Raw genomic sequence first — 19,771 nt, 5'->3', positions numbered from 1 at the left:
TGTGGAAAAATTATCCCACTCTAGCTTCCCCTTCACTTTCGGATTTCTTTTACTTTTTTGAAAGGGATGATAAGTGAAAAAATACAACAAGTACATTCCTATTTTATTCAACAGCCATTTACTAATGCGACTTACATATTTATACTTTTATGGTATATTTGTTTACACATTTTTTTTATATTTGTTTACACTTAAAAAAAAGTGCTTTTTTTAAACTTTCCCGCTGAAATTTGTATGTGAAATCTATATGTGAATCTCTATGTCAATAAATATATGTTATGAGTGCATTTGGTATTTCGGGATAAAATAAAATCAAAGTGTTTGCGCCGCAAGATTAGCAAAAAGTGCAAAGCGAAAATAAATGTGAACAACCCAAGCTCTGTGCAATTTTGGTTGGGACAATTTTCAAAAAATTAGATGTCATCTGATCAAATCCCGCCAACCGGTTTATGAACACACAAATCTTACGAGATTGGGAGGAAACAATATCTAATGCCATCATCTAATATTTGCAAAGGAAAATCACTCTCCAAATACGACTCGAGATTTCGCTCATTGTTGGCATTTAACCAAGATGGTGTTTGTACTATTTTTCCTCTAGTGTCCTTCCCCAATATAGTTGTCACTCACTAAACAACAATAATGAGCCTGTTTTTATATCTAGGGCAATGCTGTCCTCCCACCTTCTATCACCCAAATTTTTTTTTTATGTGACGGTGGGACCCGCTGGAAAGATAACTTGGTGTTTTTATATTTTTTTCGAGGATATGTGTTGCCAAGTCAGAATAAGAGAAAAGAAACAAAAAAAAATCCAAAATAAAAAAAAATAAGATAAAAATCCAAAACTAAAAAAAAAAAAAAAATTCCCAGCTAGAGGTATGGTAATGGCAGGGGTGGCCCCTCTGCCTTCTCTTCGATGACGGGGGGCCATCGTACGCCGAGCACCACTAGTCATTTCCATAGTGCAAGGGCTGATGGCCCTCCCTAAGTGCGGCGAGGGTCGTCGGCCCTCACCGTGGCCAAGACAAGGCAGAGCTGCGACCCTTTCCACTACCAAAATCCGCCCAATGCCCTTCTTTTAAAATGAATATGCTTTTCGTTTTCTTTCTTTAAAAAAAAATGTCTTTTTAGGTTTCTTTCTTATTTTGGGTCTTTTAGTTCGATAAATAATGACCCCATATCAATGTCACGTATCCTTCCGATCAAAGTGAGATCTCAAGTTCTAAAAGGCAAAAATCTAAATGTGAATTCATTGCAAATATACCATGTCACAGTAATTTATATGGGACCCTTTTAATCCCTTTCAAACTATTTGGACAAAATTGGCTAAATGGAAATATTTAAAACAGTATTGACAAAAATGCAATAAATTCAGACCTCTTTTTGTTAAGTTCCCTTAAACTACGGGCCACCCAAATACTCATGTTCTCCTGAATCAAAACCCTCATTTTCTTCCACTAATCCTTTCTTATTAGCTATTCATGCGACTAAGTCTAATTCTTGCATGGAATTGATTCGATTCACCCGGGTGCATTGATAACCCAATACCCGTTTTGATGCATCCCCATGTACATAAATCTCATATTACCTGATCATACGGTGGAAACGCACGAGAACAATAGGGCTGAACATTTTGGCAAAAAAAAAAAAAAAATAGGGACAATGGCACTCGAAATACTAAAACTTGTCGCAAGAGTGCATTTAAGCAAGAAAATTTTCAAAAAGTGTAATCAAATCTTAAAAGTTGAAATGAAAGTACAATTAAATCTTAAAACTTTCAAAAGATGCAATCAAGTTTTAAGACTTGTCACGAAAGTACAATCGAGTCCCAAAACTTTCAAAAAGTGCAATCATCGAAAAAATTCGATCTCATCAATTTGGCAAGTTTTATGGCTTGATTAGACTTTTGAAAGTTTTAGGACTCAATTGCACTTTCTCATTAGCTTTAGAATTTACTTACATTTTTTAAAAAGTTTTAAGACTCGAGTTCACGTTCTCGATAAATTTTAGGACTTCCAGACGCCCTCGTCTAAAAAAAAATTAATAATACGACATCCGACGTGGCTCCTCTTTTCTGTTCTGCCCATTTTCGAAGCAAGTGGTGATGGGTACAGCGGTACTTTGACAGATATAAATTAATTTACGTTAAGAGCGGAACATGTCCCCCCAATGCATGCAATATTGAAAAGGGAATAATCAAACGGGGCAAGCGAGTCACGTGGTTTGCCGGGTCAGCTCAGTCGCTTCACGTTTCGGTGCGCCCAGTCAACCCGGTCGATTAGGCCGCTCTTCGAAATTTTGCCTTGTTGGCCTGCAAATCTTAAGTGGTCCCCACCTAGCCAGATACACTACTGCTAATCAGGCCTAAAAACATAAGGATTTTTATCTGGTGCTGCCACGTGCAGGCTTCAGCCTCATGTGGTGGAAGTGGGGCCCCTCCCATGCAAAAAGTAGGATCTGCACAAGATTGCATTCTCAGTGCATGGGAGATAAAACCATGTTCTATGTTCTTTGGTAAAATCCCACCTCCCTCTCTGACGTGTACCGAGACTCAATTGGGATTTTTCTTAACAATGACAATTGCACCTTTCTATCTGCAATCTAGGAAGCACGGACAGATGATCAATAAATATCAGACATTAGACACATGATTAGCGCTCGGAACATGCCAGCGACACGCGAATTCAGTACTTTGGCACACAATTTCGATACGCACGGGATCAATTTTAAACATCTTCAATAAATTTGAGATCAAAAAATATATATCTACCAATAATATATATAATACTAAATTTATACATTCAGCCACTCCAAAATTAATATACCCAACCAACAAAAAAAAAAAAAAAACTAATCGTGAATCCCTAACATAATAAGAAGAAACTTATCGCTAAAAATAATGTGTAATCAATGTATCGGGATTTTCTATTTTTTTAGAAATGACGTGTCAACGTATCATGTCGTATCGTGTCGCATATTGGTATCGGTGCTACTTAATCTACAATGCATCGTGACTCCTTTTTTGTAAATCAACTATCATCTTGCTATTGACAGTTGATATGGTACGGCATGATGTTATTCGTTTATTGGTCGACTTAATTGGATATCACTTGGGTTGGGCGCACTTGAAAGTTAGAAAATCCCTAATTAATAGTTGCCTAGTTGGCCTCGATTCGACATTTTTTTCGTAACATTCTGAATGGAAGTGTCATGAAAGTAATCACGTTTTGCTTGAAAAATAATATAAGGACTACTTTTGTCACTAAACCAAAGGAAATGAACTACAATCGATCATCCTTAAAAATACGAGGATTAAAAGTGTAATCTTTTTAAGAAGCTATACACGAGGGCATCATATGCTAATAAATAGTGCCGACTCAGTAATTTCCGTTGAATATCGAATGGAAATTTTGACAAAGTGACTTGTTACTGGAGTGGAGACTTGTGCTATAACTAGAATTATAACACAATTTAAGCATACAAATCAAAAGTGAAGTCCCCTGAAACTATAGAGGGACTAAAAAATGTAGTTTCCCCAATACATTTTCGAACATGTACAAAGAATTAATTAATACTTACATCAATTAGGTACTAATATTGTAATCATTATTACTTGGCAGCGCGACTGTTACGAGATCCAAATATAACAAAAGAGTATACCCAAAATGCTCTTTTCACTCTTTCTCTCCTTTTTCTTACTCTATTGATGAGTGGGCCTGTGTTCCAATGACCATGGCCATCAACGATTAGGGGTGAGCAGTTCCAAAGTTGATTGGAATCTAGGTCCTATATGTCAGAATTGATTCTCCAATATTTAGAACTCGAAACTTACTATGTACACTTTAGAATCGGGAACCTACCCCGTCATAGCTTTCAAGGTAAGTTCCAAGGTTTACTTAGATTTTACTTATATTCTTAAATAAACGATTGTAGTGAATCTTCATTTTCAATGGCTCTCACTTACTGCTATTATTTACCGATCACAACTTATATTTAGACGCACGTAGAATATGAAAATTAACATGGTAAAAGCCTAAGTCATAAATATCTTCGGAAATAGACAACTTAGATTAGTGATTCCAAATTATGCGCTCATCATCATATGTCATGAAATGCCTTGGAATCGTGCAAAAACATGAAACTAGAAAAACACAAAGACTTACTAGAACTTGCCTCTCATATTGGTTTTCCCAATTGTTGAAACTCAAAAACTACTCCGCATGCAATGTAATATGGAACCATGCTCACCCTATCAACAACCCACCGTTAGCAACCACCATAGGAAGTCCCCGACCGATGACCATCTCAATCACCCACCATCCACACCCTCACATGGCATCTAGAGAGTAGTAGGGCATTTTAAAAGCCTCCGATCTCACGTTGCCAGAAATGAACAGTTGGCCCGATAGATAATCCCTACAAACCTTAAACTATAGCACGAAACCTTCAGCATGCGTATTAGCCATGGCTAGAGCGGACAATACCTCGCCGACAGCCGGTCCGACCTGAGGGACGGCAACCTACCCAAGAACCGAATCAAGTTCCCAAAGTCATTGCCCCCATCAAATTACGTACGAGCGACAACGCGGGAGGCCCTCTCGACGAAGAGGGGTGCATCTTGGAGGATGGATGGACACGGCCATCGTTGCATGTGCACGTGTCGGGGTAACGAAAGCAGAGTGCGAAGCCGAATTTTCTCTCTGTCTCTGTCTCTGTCTCTGTCCAATCAATCCCATCATCAGCCACTACCGGCGTACGATTGTTACGGCGTTTACCTGTCGACGACCTGACCATCCCCGTCTCTGACGCCTTGTCAATTAATAAGCTAATGTGTTCCGAGCAAAAACTTCCAATTTATGTATGGATGAGACCACGAGCCACGTGTTCCGCCAGCTTTTTTTTTTTTTTTTTTGGTCGGTAAAGGTTGTAACCTTTCATTCATAATAAGAAAACCTACGGTAGTCGGTGCTCATATAGTCGTAACATATCGATCCCATAGGGGTTGGGGGGGGTTTAACCATCCGATCGAGAGGGAGCAAATTTTTTCGGTGGGCTTTTACGACCCAATCCGCAGCGCCGTTAGCCTCTCGTGGAATATGGACTACTCTAATTTTTTCTTTGCCTAGTTGGGCTATAATAGCTATGCAGTCTTCAAATAGAGCTCTAAAAGCCCATGGACTCTCCTTAGGCATCCGTAGAAGCTTTGGAATGGATACGTTGTCGGTAAAGATATCTACCCTCTGCTGCTCCTCTTGTACGGATGAAGAAGAACCCACCGAATCCAACATCTGCTTCTTATTATCTCTCTCTGCCCGCACCACACGAAGGGCTTGTAGCACTCCAAGGGTTTCCATCTCCAGCACAGAGCCTGCGTTTTCCTCCTTCGCAAATCCAGCTACGATGACGCCTCCGCCATCTCTACAGATTCCGGCCACGGATCCAGATTTCTCACCCACTTTCCACGAGCAATCGACGTTGAATCTCCATGCCGCCGGTCCCGACGGATTCCACATCCGAGGTGAGTCCGTTCTTTTTCCTCTTGTGCTCCATTGGCTTGGCAACCCTTTGTCAAAAATCGCACTATCCGCCTCAGCTTCGTGCACTATTAACGCAGATCTGGGTTTTCTCCCTCGAAATACCACGCTATTTCGTTCTTTCCATAGGCGCCAAAGGACGTTTGCGAGAAGTGCTTGGGGGCTTTGATTACTGGTAAGAGCTTCAGCAATCCACTTGTCCATCCTCCGAACTTGAGCTGGTGATATGCCTAATTTGAACCTTGTATCCGCCCATATCTCTTGCACCCATCCGCAAAGCGAGAACAGGTGTTCAAGCGTCTCGGGGGAGTAGTGACACACGGGACACAACGGATCGGGGGCTAGATTCCTCTTGTACAAACTTTATTTTGATGGTAAGGCGTTCTGACACACACTCCACAAGAAAAATCCGATCTTCGGGGATATAGGAATTTGCCGGATCGATTTCCATAGGCTTTGGGGTGGCTGGTATGAGGTGGTAGCGATATTTAGATTGTTCTGTTTTGACTCCCTTCCGACACCGTGATAGCCCTCTTTGACCGAGTATTTTCCATTTGCACCGCCTATCCAAATTAAACTGTCCCCTGTAGCCCTCGGGTTAATAGGAGTGTTCATGATTTCCTGCACAATGTCTTCCTGGAAAGCTTCTTTTAGCTTATGCTCATCCCATAATCTGGTACCGGGGATGATCACATCGGCCACCATATGGGGGTCATCTCTGTTTGCGTGGCCTCCTATCACTCCGAATGGTAGCCACTTGTCCTCTCCGATCTTGATTTTATGTCCATCGCTCACCGCCCATCTTAAATCTTTTGCGATTGCATCTCTGCCTACTATCAAGCTTTGCCAGCCCCAGGATGGTCGGGCCCCTCTCTTTGCTGTCCAGAATTCTCCATCGTGGAAATAAATTCCTTTGAATACCCCGCTCCATAATGTTGAGGGGTTTTGCACAGCCCTCCAAGCTTGCTTGCCCAGCATAGCTCTGTTAAAAGCTATAAGGTCCCTAAAGCCCAGTCCTCCTTCCATCTTACTCTGCTTTAGCGTTTCCCATTTTTTCCAGTGAATTCCGGCTTTTGCTGTGTTTTGCTTCCACCGTAAATTGGCTATTTTTTGCTCGATTGCCTTACATATCGATATAGGGATCTTAAAAATCGACATGGCATATTGCGGAAGGGCTTGCACTATCGCCTTTATCAAAACCTCTTTCCCCGCCTTGGATAGAAGTTTTTCCTTCCAGCTTTCCAATTTCATGTTCACTCTCGCAAGGATCCATGCAAACATATCTTTCTTCGTTTGGCCCCGGTCCTAAGGTATACCAAGATATTTCCCAGTTTTGTCTATGACCGAGACTCTCAATTCGGAAGCTAAGTTTCTCTTTAGGGGAGTCAAGCAGCCCTTGCTGAAAAAAACTCCTGATTTGTTGAGGTTGATAGCTTGTCCGGAGGCTAAGCAAGATTGGCTGAGGATACCGGCTAAGTTCTGGCATTCAACGATAGTTCCATCTATGAAAAAAATGGCATCATCCGCAAACAATAGATGAGACAGAGTAGGGCAGTGCCTACTTAGTTTGATTCCCTTCAGGGAACCATCTTCCACTCCTTTGTGCAATAGGGATGACAAAGTGTTAGCCAAGATGATGAATAGATATGGAGAGAGAGGATCCCCCTGTCTAATACCCCCGGATGGTAGAAAATATGGAGTAGGTTCGCCATTCACTTTTATGCTGAAAGATACAGTGGAGATGCACCGCCCGACAAGACCAACCCACTTCTCGCCGAATCCCATCTTTAGCATGCTTGCGCAAAGGAAGTCCCACTCCACCCTATCATAGGCTTTATGCATATCGAGCTTGAGAATAGCTTGAAACTTTCTCTTTCTCTCCCCGATTCTCAATTGGTGCAAGACTTCCCGGACGATTAGGATATTATCTTGGATCCGCCTCCCACAAACAAAAGCACTCTGTTCATTAGCGATAAGACCCGATAGCCAAGGTTTGAGACTGTTTGCCATTACTTTGGATATGATTTTGTACCCATAGTTGCACAAGCTGATTGGTCTATACCGTGAAATGCTCTCTGGATTCGCCACTTTAGGAATGAGCACAATCCGAGTCCGGTTCAAAGCTTGATCGAAGGAGCCCGAATCAAAGAAATTTCTGACCAAGGAAAAGACATCTGTTTGAATATCCTCCCAAAAATTCTGGTAGAATTGACCGTTTAGTCCATCTAGTCCCGGGGCTTTAGTGGCCCCTAGCTGAAAAGTTGCTGCTTTCACCTCTTCAAGTGTGACCGGGGCTGTCAAGGCCTCATTCGTATCCCTATGGACAAGTGTTGGACATTGGTCTAACACAAGTTGAAAGTTCCTAGCACCCACCGACTCATATAAGGTCTCATAATAGCTGAGAATATGCTGCTTTAGGTGGCCCGGATCTCGACACCACTCCTCATCGTCGATTCTCAAAGCTGAAATTTTATTCCTTTGACACCTTTGAATTGTGGTTGCGTGAAAATATTTGGTGTTTTTATCTCCCCCCTTAAGCCAATTAATCCTTGATCGCATCAACCAATAGGATTCTTCTTGTCTCCACGCTCTTTCGATTTGCTTTATTATGCGGTTAGAGACTTCTCGGTACGAAGGGTTTTCGGGACTATTTGTAAGGGCCGTAAGCTTCCTCTCTAGATCTTCTATGGTGGCTCGAGCATTAGGGTGCCTTTTTTTGCTCCATTTCCGTAATGCTTGGGTAACGTTTTTCACTTTTCTTCGGAAGTCTTCCTCATCGCTACGTTGATAACCCCACGCCTTTCTCACTACTTCTCCACATTCCTCATCATCCAGCCAATGTGCTTCGAATTTGAATTCTCTCCTTCTCTTCTTTGTGCTGGGGTTAAGGTTGAGAATGATAGGGCTATGATCCGATCCTATGGCTGGAAGAGCGCAAACTTCCGCGTTTGGGAAGGTGACTCTCCATTCAATATTGCATAGGGCCCTATCTAGTCTTTCTTTAACGAGAGCCTCCCCTTCACGGTTGTTAGACCACGTGAACGTACAGCCTTTGCTTTCTAAATCCATCAATGAGACACTGTTAACGAACTCATTAAAAGCTACCAACCTGAAATGGTCAGCTCTCCGTGTTCCTTGCTTCTCCCAATGATACATGATCTCGTTGAAGTCCCCAATGCACACCCATGGAAGTTGGTTTGCCCCCCGAATCTCCCGAATTTTCTGCCACAGCTTCAATCCGAGTTGGAAGTCGGTTGGGGCATGAAGAAGTGTCACCCTCATCAAAGTACCAAGGTCCTTGACCCTACACCGCAGGTTGAAGATTTCTTTTGAGCTCTCTTCCACTAGTATGTCCACCTCCTCATCCCGAAATATAGCAAGCCCACCCGCGATGCCCTCGGGATTAACTGCCACTACATGCTGAAACTTTAGATTTTTCCTCACACGATTCACCACTTCCTCTTTATTCTTCGTCTCCATTAGGAAGACAAGATTGGGTTTTTCATGAGCCACGATGGCTCGAAGTTGCTGGACCGTCGAGGGAGAACCCAAACCCCGACAGTTCCAACTCAAGATTTTCATATAATCCCCAGTGGCTTATTAGGGCTAGCCACTAAAGCCTATTCATTTCTTCCTTCCGCCAAGAGAATAGGGGTCTCAAGTAAAATTCCTTCACTTATAGATATTCCCGGAGGGCTGTGCTGTGTTGGGGGACGAGATCTCTTCATTTTCTTCTGCGGTTGAGCCCTCATAATTACCTTTCCCTTCTTCCGTTGACTGGAGAAGGATGAAGGCCCTCCTTTTTCATTTTCCCCCCCTCCTTGTTGGGTTTCCATATGGGATTGGAAATCAGCAGAGCCTCTTTTTCCAGTCTTCGGGGTATACACAGTAAGGCTTTTCACATACTGTTCCCTGGTGTTTTCCTCCCTTGCACATACTTCAGCATTCTCTTTTTGGGCCCTATAGCCAGGGGTTTCGGGGGTTGTCTCTTCCTCATCAATCTCCGGTAATTCTTTTCCAAAATAGAGCTCCCAAAATGGGCTGGGAACTCTTGCTTCAGCGCGTAACCAGCCTCCAAATTTCTTTGCTGCATTGTTCGATCGACCTGATTTGTACGTATTCGCTCGGGGCGAAGTACGAATCATGCACAACCTCCGTTCTCAGCAAATTATCCGCGACGGGATTTGCGGAACGGCGAGGAAAAAAAGGTCACGACCGCTTTTCGAGGATTAGTTTTTAGTCCTCTTGATTCGAACGATGGCAACACCGTGATAAGCGGCCGAGGTAGGCACGGGGAAAATTTCCATACTCGGGCCCGGGCACATTACGCCCGGGCCCAATTTCTATCTTCTATTTACTTTTTAAACACTTCTTAATTAATTAAAAGTATGAAACAATTAATTGATGAGTTATTACGGGGAATCCAATCATAAATTAAAGAAAGTTCAAAATAGTTCTAAAATTTAATAAAAACTAATGGAGGATAAATTTGTCGCATGCGTATCAATCTGAAGTTTTTTGTGGTAAAAAAATTAATTTATGGTATATTTATGGCGTATCAATTTGAGATTTTTTGTGGTATTAATCGTAGTTATATTCAATGAATCAGTTATCAATGGGTTTAAACATGATATGTGTAATAAATGAGTTTACAACTTACTTAGACCCAATCTTTTTCTATGTTTCTCTTTTCATTTTCTCTCGCGTTCACTTCATCTCATGCTCGCTCACTCTACACTTTCACCTCGGTTTGAGCATGAGTATTCCTAGATTGTGTCAAGCATGGATGGGTTTTAAGAATATGGATCGAGTCGGGTATGAGTCACTAGATTTGCATTGCATGAAGGTAGGTCATAAATGGATTTGTAACGTACTTAAACTCAACCCTTATCTATGTCTCTATCTTCATTCTCTCTCGTCTCATCGATCTTGCGCTCATTCACTCCACACTCTCCCCTCAATTTGAGTATGAGTCTTTTTAAATTGTGTAAAACGTGGATGTGTTTTATGAAGATGGGCTAGATAGGGTATGAGTTATTAGATTTGCATTGTATGAAAATAAGTCAAAATGAGTTATATGACTCTATTTGGGTTGGATCATTGTCGATCAAATCCAAATCTGACGCAACCTCACCCGTTTGACGAGTCTACTAAATTCTAAGTCTAGGGTTCACATGGATCGTATGGTCACTGCTTAATCAAATTGGATGTTACCACCAATCTATTCTAATGTATCCCAGGCGCGTTGGAAACCTATTACCTAAGCAACGTGGCAAGTTCTCCAAGAAGGCTAAGCCACTGGTCTTGTTGGAATGTGTCTCGAGTTTAAGCCCGCGAACGAAATTTGATCGGAGATAAAGTTATTATTTGTGGAAGCCGATATATATATATGTCATGGAAATCCAATTGGAATTTTTGGGATATACTCGAAGTTGGCGTAGGAACATACTGATCTCGCGTCGTTACTAACTTGGATGTTCATTGAAGTTTGAGTTTTGGTCAGAGAACAAGATAAGGATTTGGTTAGAGAACAAGTTAAAGATTTGGGTCAAAGAAAGAAAGAAAAGGATAAGAAAAGAAAAGTTTGCTGGAGTTACGTGCAATGAAGAAAGTCCATGTTGGACTTTTTGGTTGACCGACTCTTTCTAATATTCTGATCCGAATAGAAGTTGGCCTGCTCGTCCTTTGGTGCGACATATATATAGATATATTCTTGTTGGTCTTCGTAGGGTGAATTGCTTGAAGGGCCGTCTCGTCGTCGAGTGCTTGAGAGGGTTTACATTCGTTGGTTTTATTCGCAGAATTACATGAAGAATTCAAGTGTCGAAGCCGATTAAATCTTGAGGTTAGATTTGTGTAATTCCTTTGCGAGTTTGAGAGATTGTTTCGTTGGGAATTTGGGGCTAAACACTGTGTGCATTCTTGGATGTAATTGGGGCTGGAAAATACTGAGAGTGTTTGAGTTACTCGAGTGTGGATCTGTAATCTCTGTGTATCGCTCGTTCTATAGTGAAATTCGTTGCTGCTCTCCCCGTGGACGTAAGTCTCTACGACCGAACCACGTACATCCGGTGTCCGATTTATTTTCTTGTTCTGTCTATTTTATTGTTCGATCGCTTGTTCCGCGCAACAGGTCTATTGTGTGAACTGCAGTTCAAGGGTCCGGAGGATCGGTTGTGTGTGGGGAAGGTTTATCGTCTCCACAATAACCTTTGGGTTATCACAATCCTATCGATTAAGCCTTGATTTCCACGTTTTTATTTGTTTTTTTTTTTTTGTGAAATGCATGACTTCTGGGTTATAAGATGAAAAGTCACCGAATTCGCGATCCGACACTTGCCATTTTTATGAAATGTCAGCAACAAGCAGCAGCAGCTGCATTATACCTTATTTCTATCACAACTACTAGCATTGTAATGGCCTAATTTCATATATAAACAGTCATTAAGACAGTCTGCTTACATGCATAATTTCTAATTGGCAACACAACGACGTGTCATATATCTCATGATCTAATCTTGTGATTATGATATTCTAAGAATATGCATTTTCGGCTATTCAAACGGCTAGTATAATGGCATATCCAACACTTTCGAGATTTCGTTGCGGCATTATGACGGCTTAAAAACATGCATTTTTCTACCATTTGAACGGGCTTCGATTCTGACCAAAAAAAAAGGGGCTTCGATAAAAAAAAAAGGGTGATACAATAACATTTTCTTAGTTCTATCTTTCTAAGCGGACATTGAGACAAACTAGCATGCATTTCTATAGGAATAGAAAGCGCAGGAGTCAAGACTTGCCTTGCGAGCGTGAGGGTTCTAGTGCCTACAAAGCCATGCGAAAACGAGAGAAAACACAAGATACGAACTTGACTTGAAAGAATGATAAAAGATTAAGGCTCCATTTGTTTCGTAAAAATGTAATATTTCATAAAAATGTTTTCTAGGAAGTCTTTTTCTTGGGAAAACAATATTTTTCAGTGTTTGACTAAAATCTGAAAATGAATTGAAAAATATTTTTCATCGTTTGATATGGAATTTTTTTATTTTTTTATTATTTATTTTCTTTATAAGAAAATCAAAATTTTCATTATTTTTATTCTTAATTTTTCTCTTTTCTTTTTATTCTTTTATTGTCTTCTATTCTTTTTTTTCTTTCCATTCTTCTTCGGCTTGTGGGCGATAGGGGTGAGCATGGGCTGGGTGGGTAGGTTTCAAACCTAGACCTCGAAACCGACCATGTTATAACATGTCCTAAATTTTTGGAACCCGGAACTTACTATGTTTGTCCCGGATCCTGTTTTGATAGTTACCCTGTTTTTTCTGTCTAGTTTTAGGGTCTACCGGAGAACCCGTTGTTTTTTTTTTTTTTTTTTTATTTTTTTCAGCAAAATAATGAGTGATTCAAAGTAAAAGATGAATAATAAAACTCACTATCCCCCCAAAAGCAGCAATCTCTAATATGAGCAATAGAAATTATAGTCCACCAAAAATAGAGCAGGTGATGCGAGCAAAAGTAGAGTTTTTTTTTTTTAACAGTTACTAAAAATCGGTTCCAAAATCGGCCTGGTTCCTATGCACTTGAAACCGAGAATCGGCCCTGTTCCAATCGGTTCCCAAAATTTAGAACCGATTCCGTGATCGGTTTGAATGAAAATCGATTTTCAAACCTATTTTTTGGGTGATCCAATCCAGATTCCGAATAAACCTTGTTCGATTGCACACCCCTAGTAGGTGAGCTTGAGCCTAGCTACATGCCGGCGAAGCTCGAGCTTACTCGAGGATGGTAAGTTTGAGCTAGAGCCTCGCCATTGGTTGTCGAGGCAATAGCTCGCCAAATTTCGACGAGCCGAGCTTCTACAACCTCGGGTGAGAGTCCACCTCACTAGATGCTTGCCATATCCCAAGAAGGCTCGAGCTCGCCCGAGGCTAGTTAACAACCATCGCCGTGGTCGGCGATCACCCAAAGAAGAAGGAAAAAGAAAAAGAAAGAAAAGAAAAAATTAAAAAATTAAAAGATAATAAAAAATTAAAATTAAAATAATTAAAAGGAGTGCACAAAGGTGAATGTGCTTGATCTAGGTGAAAGAAAGAAGAGGAAAAATGATTTTCTCATTTCAAAAAGAGGAAAAATGATTTTCTCATTTCAAAAAGAGGAAATCATTTTCCTCACTTTTGAAGATACTTTTTTCAATGATGGAAAATGTTTTTCTTGACTCATTTATTTTTTCCGAAATGCCGAGAAATCCAAAAAATATTTTCTTGAAAATTATATATTTTTTGCTAAACAAATGGAGCCTAAGAATAGACTTACCATGTGATATCTTAGATTAACTCACTGATGTATTATCTGCTTTGGCCCATCCCTTACCGAGCCTCACGATTTTATTCTTTGGCGTACAGATGGATACATTCCCAAGGGCCCATCCATGCTGGGAGTGCTCTTATTTGAGCGCACTTAACTTTAGAGTTCCAAAACTAAGCATTGCAAATGCGTCAAAAGATACCTCCACGAGTTAATTCAAGTTTTTACACACACACACACATATATATATATATATATATATATATATATATATATATATTTACAATTGCTCTCCCCCCATTCGGTGCATAGTTCGGTTCATTCTTGCGTCCTTCACCATTTTAGAAGCCTGCCGTGAATCGATCTTTGTCCAAGCACTCTAGCCACGATGATCACTTTCCGCCCTTGTCGGACCAAGTCGCTACACAACCCTCCTCAAATGCATAAATGACGAGATGTATATTGGGTTTCGAGAGGCCACGGAGTGAGCCACGCTCTTTCTTGGGCCATATGTCCTCTTCTCGACGTTTGATTCATGTAATTTTTGGCGTCGTAGAAACACTCATGTCAAGGGCTTTTCAATGAGCCCAACCGTTTTTTTTTTTTTAAGGTAAAACCACGAAGTTACAGACCCGAGAATTCAACCCGCATCGGGGGTTAAGGCTTGGGTCAATGAACCGAGCATAGTGTTTTTTTTGGGTAAAGAACCGAGCATAGTTTTTATGACTTATCATCTCCAAAAACGAGTTTTGGAAAGTTTCGCTCGATTCCAAGATCTCTAGGTATGATTTTGGTATAGGGGACCTTTCTCTTGGGATTGAAAAGTTTGACCGGCGATTACTCCCTCACCCAACATCCATTCAACCTGAATTTTGGTCGCTTTGGAATGGGTGCATCTCTAGTTTTAGGATGTGTAATTGAATTCGGGAGATCTTTGGCCGTTCCAATTGCCATTGATCCATATAATAGAATAGAGTACCATAAATTTACCAGGTACCCACACACAAACAAATGTACCAGACAACTTTCTGGGCAACCTATCCCGATGGGTAAAAAAAACTCTCGTCGGTTTTGATTGTAAATATATTCAATGGGTAGAACCCATCTTCCCATGCTTAAAATATGTTTTGGACCTTATATTTCGCCTATTAATTTTTGGTCAACACCTGGTCAATCCTCCGCCAAGCATGACAACGAACCACATTATATAAATAAAGATCCGGTAAAGGAACTGCTAGATCTGCTCAACGTCTGTCAGTGTCTGCAGCACAAGTCGAAGCCCTAGCTCTTGTCGAGGGGCTGAAGCTCGTGCAGGAGAGAGAAAAGTGAAGCGTTAGGGTTAGAATCTGGCTGTTCGGAAATGGTCCCGCGCTTTGTTGGGCTGGTAGTGTTTCTCATGTGGGTAGGCGTGCAAATAAAGCCCGGCATTTGAATGTCCTTCCCCCTAATTGGGTAGTTCATCCCTCAAGCCCATTGGAATTCGCTATGTATGGATGCCCGCGTCGATGGGCTCTTATGGTTAAGAAGTATTTCATATAGCAATTCCAATTTTTTTTTTTTTGGACAAAAGGAAATTCTCTTTCTAGTGTGAAAGTACTTCAAAACCTTGCGAATATCCTCTTTTTACTCTGTATTTTCTGTTTGTACGTATAATTTCACAAATTGGAGTCGTACTTATTCTTTCTCTATTCCCTTGGCTAACAATCCTTGGCCCTATACACGTTCAACTCAAAGAGAATTAATTGCATTAGTTTTATTAAATTTATTTGAAGTGTCGTGAGCAAACTTATCACAAAATCCGGATCATCATAACAAAAAGTCACAACCTTTGAATAGATGTGAGTACTTAGATCAAACTCTTTCTCTCGGCCAATTGCGTGTAGATTCTTGTTCTCCGCACATCATTTCCTTTCCTCCTCTTCATGTACACCAACCCTCCCAAACCAACCATACAAACACCCATCGCCACCCCAAACCCAACCCCGCCTTTTCCTGCCTTGCCTTCTCCGCCGTCCTCATTCTCCTCCTCCGGTTGCTTCTCCCGCTTTCGTTCATACACGACGGAATCAACGGTATCACTATTGCTGGAACTCGACTTGTCAGGCATCCAACCCTCCCAAACCAACCATACAAACACCCATCGCCACCCCAAACCCAACCCCGCCTTTTCCTGCCTTGCCTTCTCCGCCGTCCTCATTCTCCTCCTCCGGTTGCTTCTCCGGCTTTCGTTCATACACGACGGAATCAACGGTATCACTATTGCTGGAACTCGACTTGTCAGGCATCCATGACGACGTGCTGAGATGATCAAGCCAAAGATCGGCTTTGCTGTCCTTGTCTTCCGGACTAGGCTTCGGAGAAGACCCTACGTCGTCTTCTGTTTGTAGAGAAGGCGGTGGTGTAGATGGTGCAGGCAAGATTGGTGCTTCGTCAGGAGGAGAGGGAAGAGGAGAAGCTAGAGGCCGTTGTTCTGGAGATTCGAAGGCGGTCGGTGGGGAGATTGGTGCTTTGCTGTACCTATCTGTATCAGGAGGAGGAGATTTGGAGGAGCAAGAGAGACCCAAAGGAGGATGAGCAGGAGGAGAGACGGAGTCGTACTCAGTTTCAGCCAGCGGTGGAGATTCAAAGGATGAAGGATGATATTTGGCGGAGACATATTCGACTTCGGGGTACTGAGCAGGCGATGATGTTGGTGATGATGAAGAGACGATGCCAATGTGAATGGCGAGCGAGATCGCGACGACTATGAGAAGAGAAATATGCGAAGCGAAGCTACAAATCTGGCCATGGTTGATGACCTGATACGATGATGCCTCCTCGGTGGATCTTTAAAAGAAACTAGAGAGGCAAGAAGGGGGGAGTTGACTATTACAACGTCTTAATGGAGCGGACTTTTGAGTGATATGAAGGAAACTTGTCACGGAGAGTGGGAGTTGACGGTGCAGGAGAAGCACGAGAGATTAAGTAAAGGCAAACTTGTGAAGCGGAAAAGGGCTTGTGGCGGAACAATGAACATTACTTATTCGATTGCCGATTCATTAGATTTGTTGTGCTTCTTCGCAAGATGTCAACGAATGAATGTAAACTAAGAGGATAGAGATCCTTTGAATTTAGAGGGTGAATCTACAACTCGGTTTACCTTAAAATATTTGACAACTCAGCAAACAAATAGAGATTCCATACTAAGCTTCATTATCAAAATAATACGACTTTAACAAATATTCTTGCACTTTATGGAAAAATTCCGCACAGCAAATTCTAAATTCAATTTTCTTCTTCTTCTTCTTCTTCTTCTTCTTCTTCTTCTTCTTCTTCTTCTTCTTCTTCTCCTCTCTCTCTCTCTCTCTCACTCTCTCTCTCTCAACACCATTGTGCAGCGCTACCGCATCAGTCGAAAGCCACCATCAACCATTGAGGTGGCCAATGGCCATCTCTCTCTTTCTCTCTCTGAAATGCGATCGCTTGCAGGGAGCAAATGTTGGGCTTTGGAAAACGTTGGGCTGCTCATGATGGGCTCGCCCAACCCAGCCCATGAAGGATTCAAACGTTCTCTTGGCCGAGAGGGAACACTTTTTTTTTTTTTTTTTGGTGGTCGGAAAAGACGCAGATCATTAACTAATTCGAGGACTTCGAGTCTAAAAGACTTGATTCAAAACAAGTAAGGCCCATAGGGCTTCAGGTGGGCTAAAAATAGACAATGCCATTTGGGCCCGTTGATCGGGCCCACGGTTCCATAACCGTGGGAATTGGCCCGTAACCGCTTGTTCCGGGCCGGTTCCGAACCGTGAAAAAAAAAAAAAAAGGGTCGTGGGGCAGAGAGCCGTCTGTTCCGGGCCGCTTCCGAACCGTGAAAAAAAAAAAAAAGGGCCGTGGGGCAGAGAGCCGTTGGGCTCTTTGCCCCGGGCCCGCCCCCTCCCAAACGGCTCTTTGGCCGTTGCACAACTAACGGCCAATTTGGCCGTTGTGGAAAAAAAAAAAAAAATTATTTTCAATTATTGCCTATAAATACATATGTTCCCCCTTTCATTTTTCTCACAAATTTTCCGAACAATTCTCTAAAATTCTCTCAAATCCTCTCAAATCGCTCAAATTCTCTCAATTCTCTCAATCCCGACTCAATTCTCTCAATCAGATTTCCGATCAATTCTCTCAAAAATGGCAAGTGGAAACAGAAATGCCGACAAGGGCAAGATGGCTATGGGAGATTCCGAGTATCCCATTCTTGAATATGATCCTCGTGAGTATGCAAGTTGGGAAGACGACGACGATAATATCAACTATGTCTCGATTCCGAACGTTGAGCACATCCCAACACAAGAAAGTCTTCATCCTCCCACCGGTGTCGAAGAAACGTCAATGGCAAATGAGCCGGAACGGAAGGGCCGAGATAATACATCCGACTTGTGGCTACACTTCGATAATGTACGTAATGAAGGCGAAGGTAAGTATAATATATAAATATTGTTCGCAAACATATAAATTTACGAAAGGAGACGGCTACGGAACATTCCGTCGGCATTTGACGAAAAAACATTCAACGCAAGCGGGGATCGATAATACGCAACAACAAATTTCCGGGTACACCACTTCTAATCCTCATCCTATATTCCGTTACACCGATGCACTTTATAAATAAACATTAGCTGAATATGTTGCCCTTGATCATGCTCCGTTTAATACTGGTGAAAATTTTAATATGAAATATTTGATAAATACTGCGTTGGTTCCGCAAGCGCCAACTATTCCAAAAAATACTCTTAAACGCGAACTTTTTCATCTTTATAAAAAAGGAAAAAAATCTTTAGCAAATTTTTTTTGCGGAATTCAATGGATGTGTGCATATAGGTAGCGATATTTGGAGTGATCCTTCGCAAATTCATTCTTATATGGGTGTCACGTGTTATTGGATAGGTGACGATTGGACGATTCAAAAAAGACTTATTGTATTCCGAGTTTTTGATGAAAGACATTTGGCTCATAATATTTATAGAATAATTAGGCAAGTTTTAGAAGAATATAATTTGATAAATAAAGTATTTTCAATTGGTTTTGATAATGCCGCCGTAAATACCGCTTCTATTTCCGAATTAGAAAATATTTGCAAACCCACTTTTGGCGGACAATTTTTTCACATTAGATGTGCTTGTCATGTTTTAAATTTATGTGTACAAGATGGTTTACGAACTCTTGACACTTCTCTCGCCCCAATAAAGGGTGCAATTAAATTTTTATGGAGTCATCCCCATTTTATGAAATCATGAGGAAAATTTTGTAAACGAAATGGGAGAAGGACAAGAAGATTTCCAAAAGATATTCTGACTCGTTGGAATTCTATGTACGAGTTGCTTCGGCAAACTTTTGATTATAAAGATTTATTATGTATGTTTATTTCACAAAATATTTCCGAAATTACTGTACTTCCTCAACATTTGGACATTTGCAAAAAATTTTTAGATTTTTTGAAAATTTTTAATGATGCTACTAAGACTTTATCTGGTATTTATTATCCTACTACGCATTTATTTTTAATAGAGTGTGTTAATATTGGTAGTATTTTTAGTGAATATGAAAATGATACCGAATTAGCTCGAACTATTTTAGTAATGCAAGGAAAATGGTTGCATTATTATTTGTAAATTTCTCTTGTCTATTTAGTTGGTATTATTTTTGATCCACGTATTAAATTAGACGGTTTACTAGATTATTTGAATGTGTATTATCATGATTGTTTACATTTGGAAGATTCAATAAATATTTCAAATATACTAGGAGATGTTAAAGAATTTATAGTAGTATTATATGGAGAATTTTGTAGTAGATATTGTTTAAATGATTCCGGATCTTTACAATCTACCGCCTCACGTAGCGAAGGTGGTAGTTTACTTAGTAGAGGGTATAATATACTTAAGACTAGGCAAAAAAAAACAAAA

The sequence above is a fragment of the Rhodamnia argentea genome, chromosome 10, assembly GCF_020921035.1.
Source record: "Rhodamnia argentea isolate NSW1041297 chromosome 10, ASM2092103v1, whole genome shotgun sequence".
Lineage (NCBI taxonomy): Eukaryota > Viridiplantae > Streptophyta > Magnoliopsida > Myrtales > Myrtaceae > Rhodamnia > Rhodamnia argentea.
Note: the sequence above shows the minus strand (reverse complement) of the source record.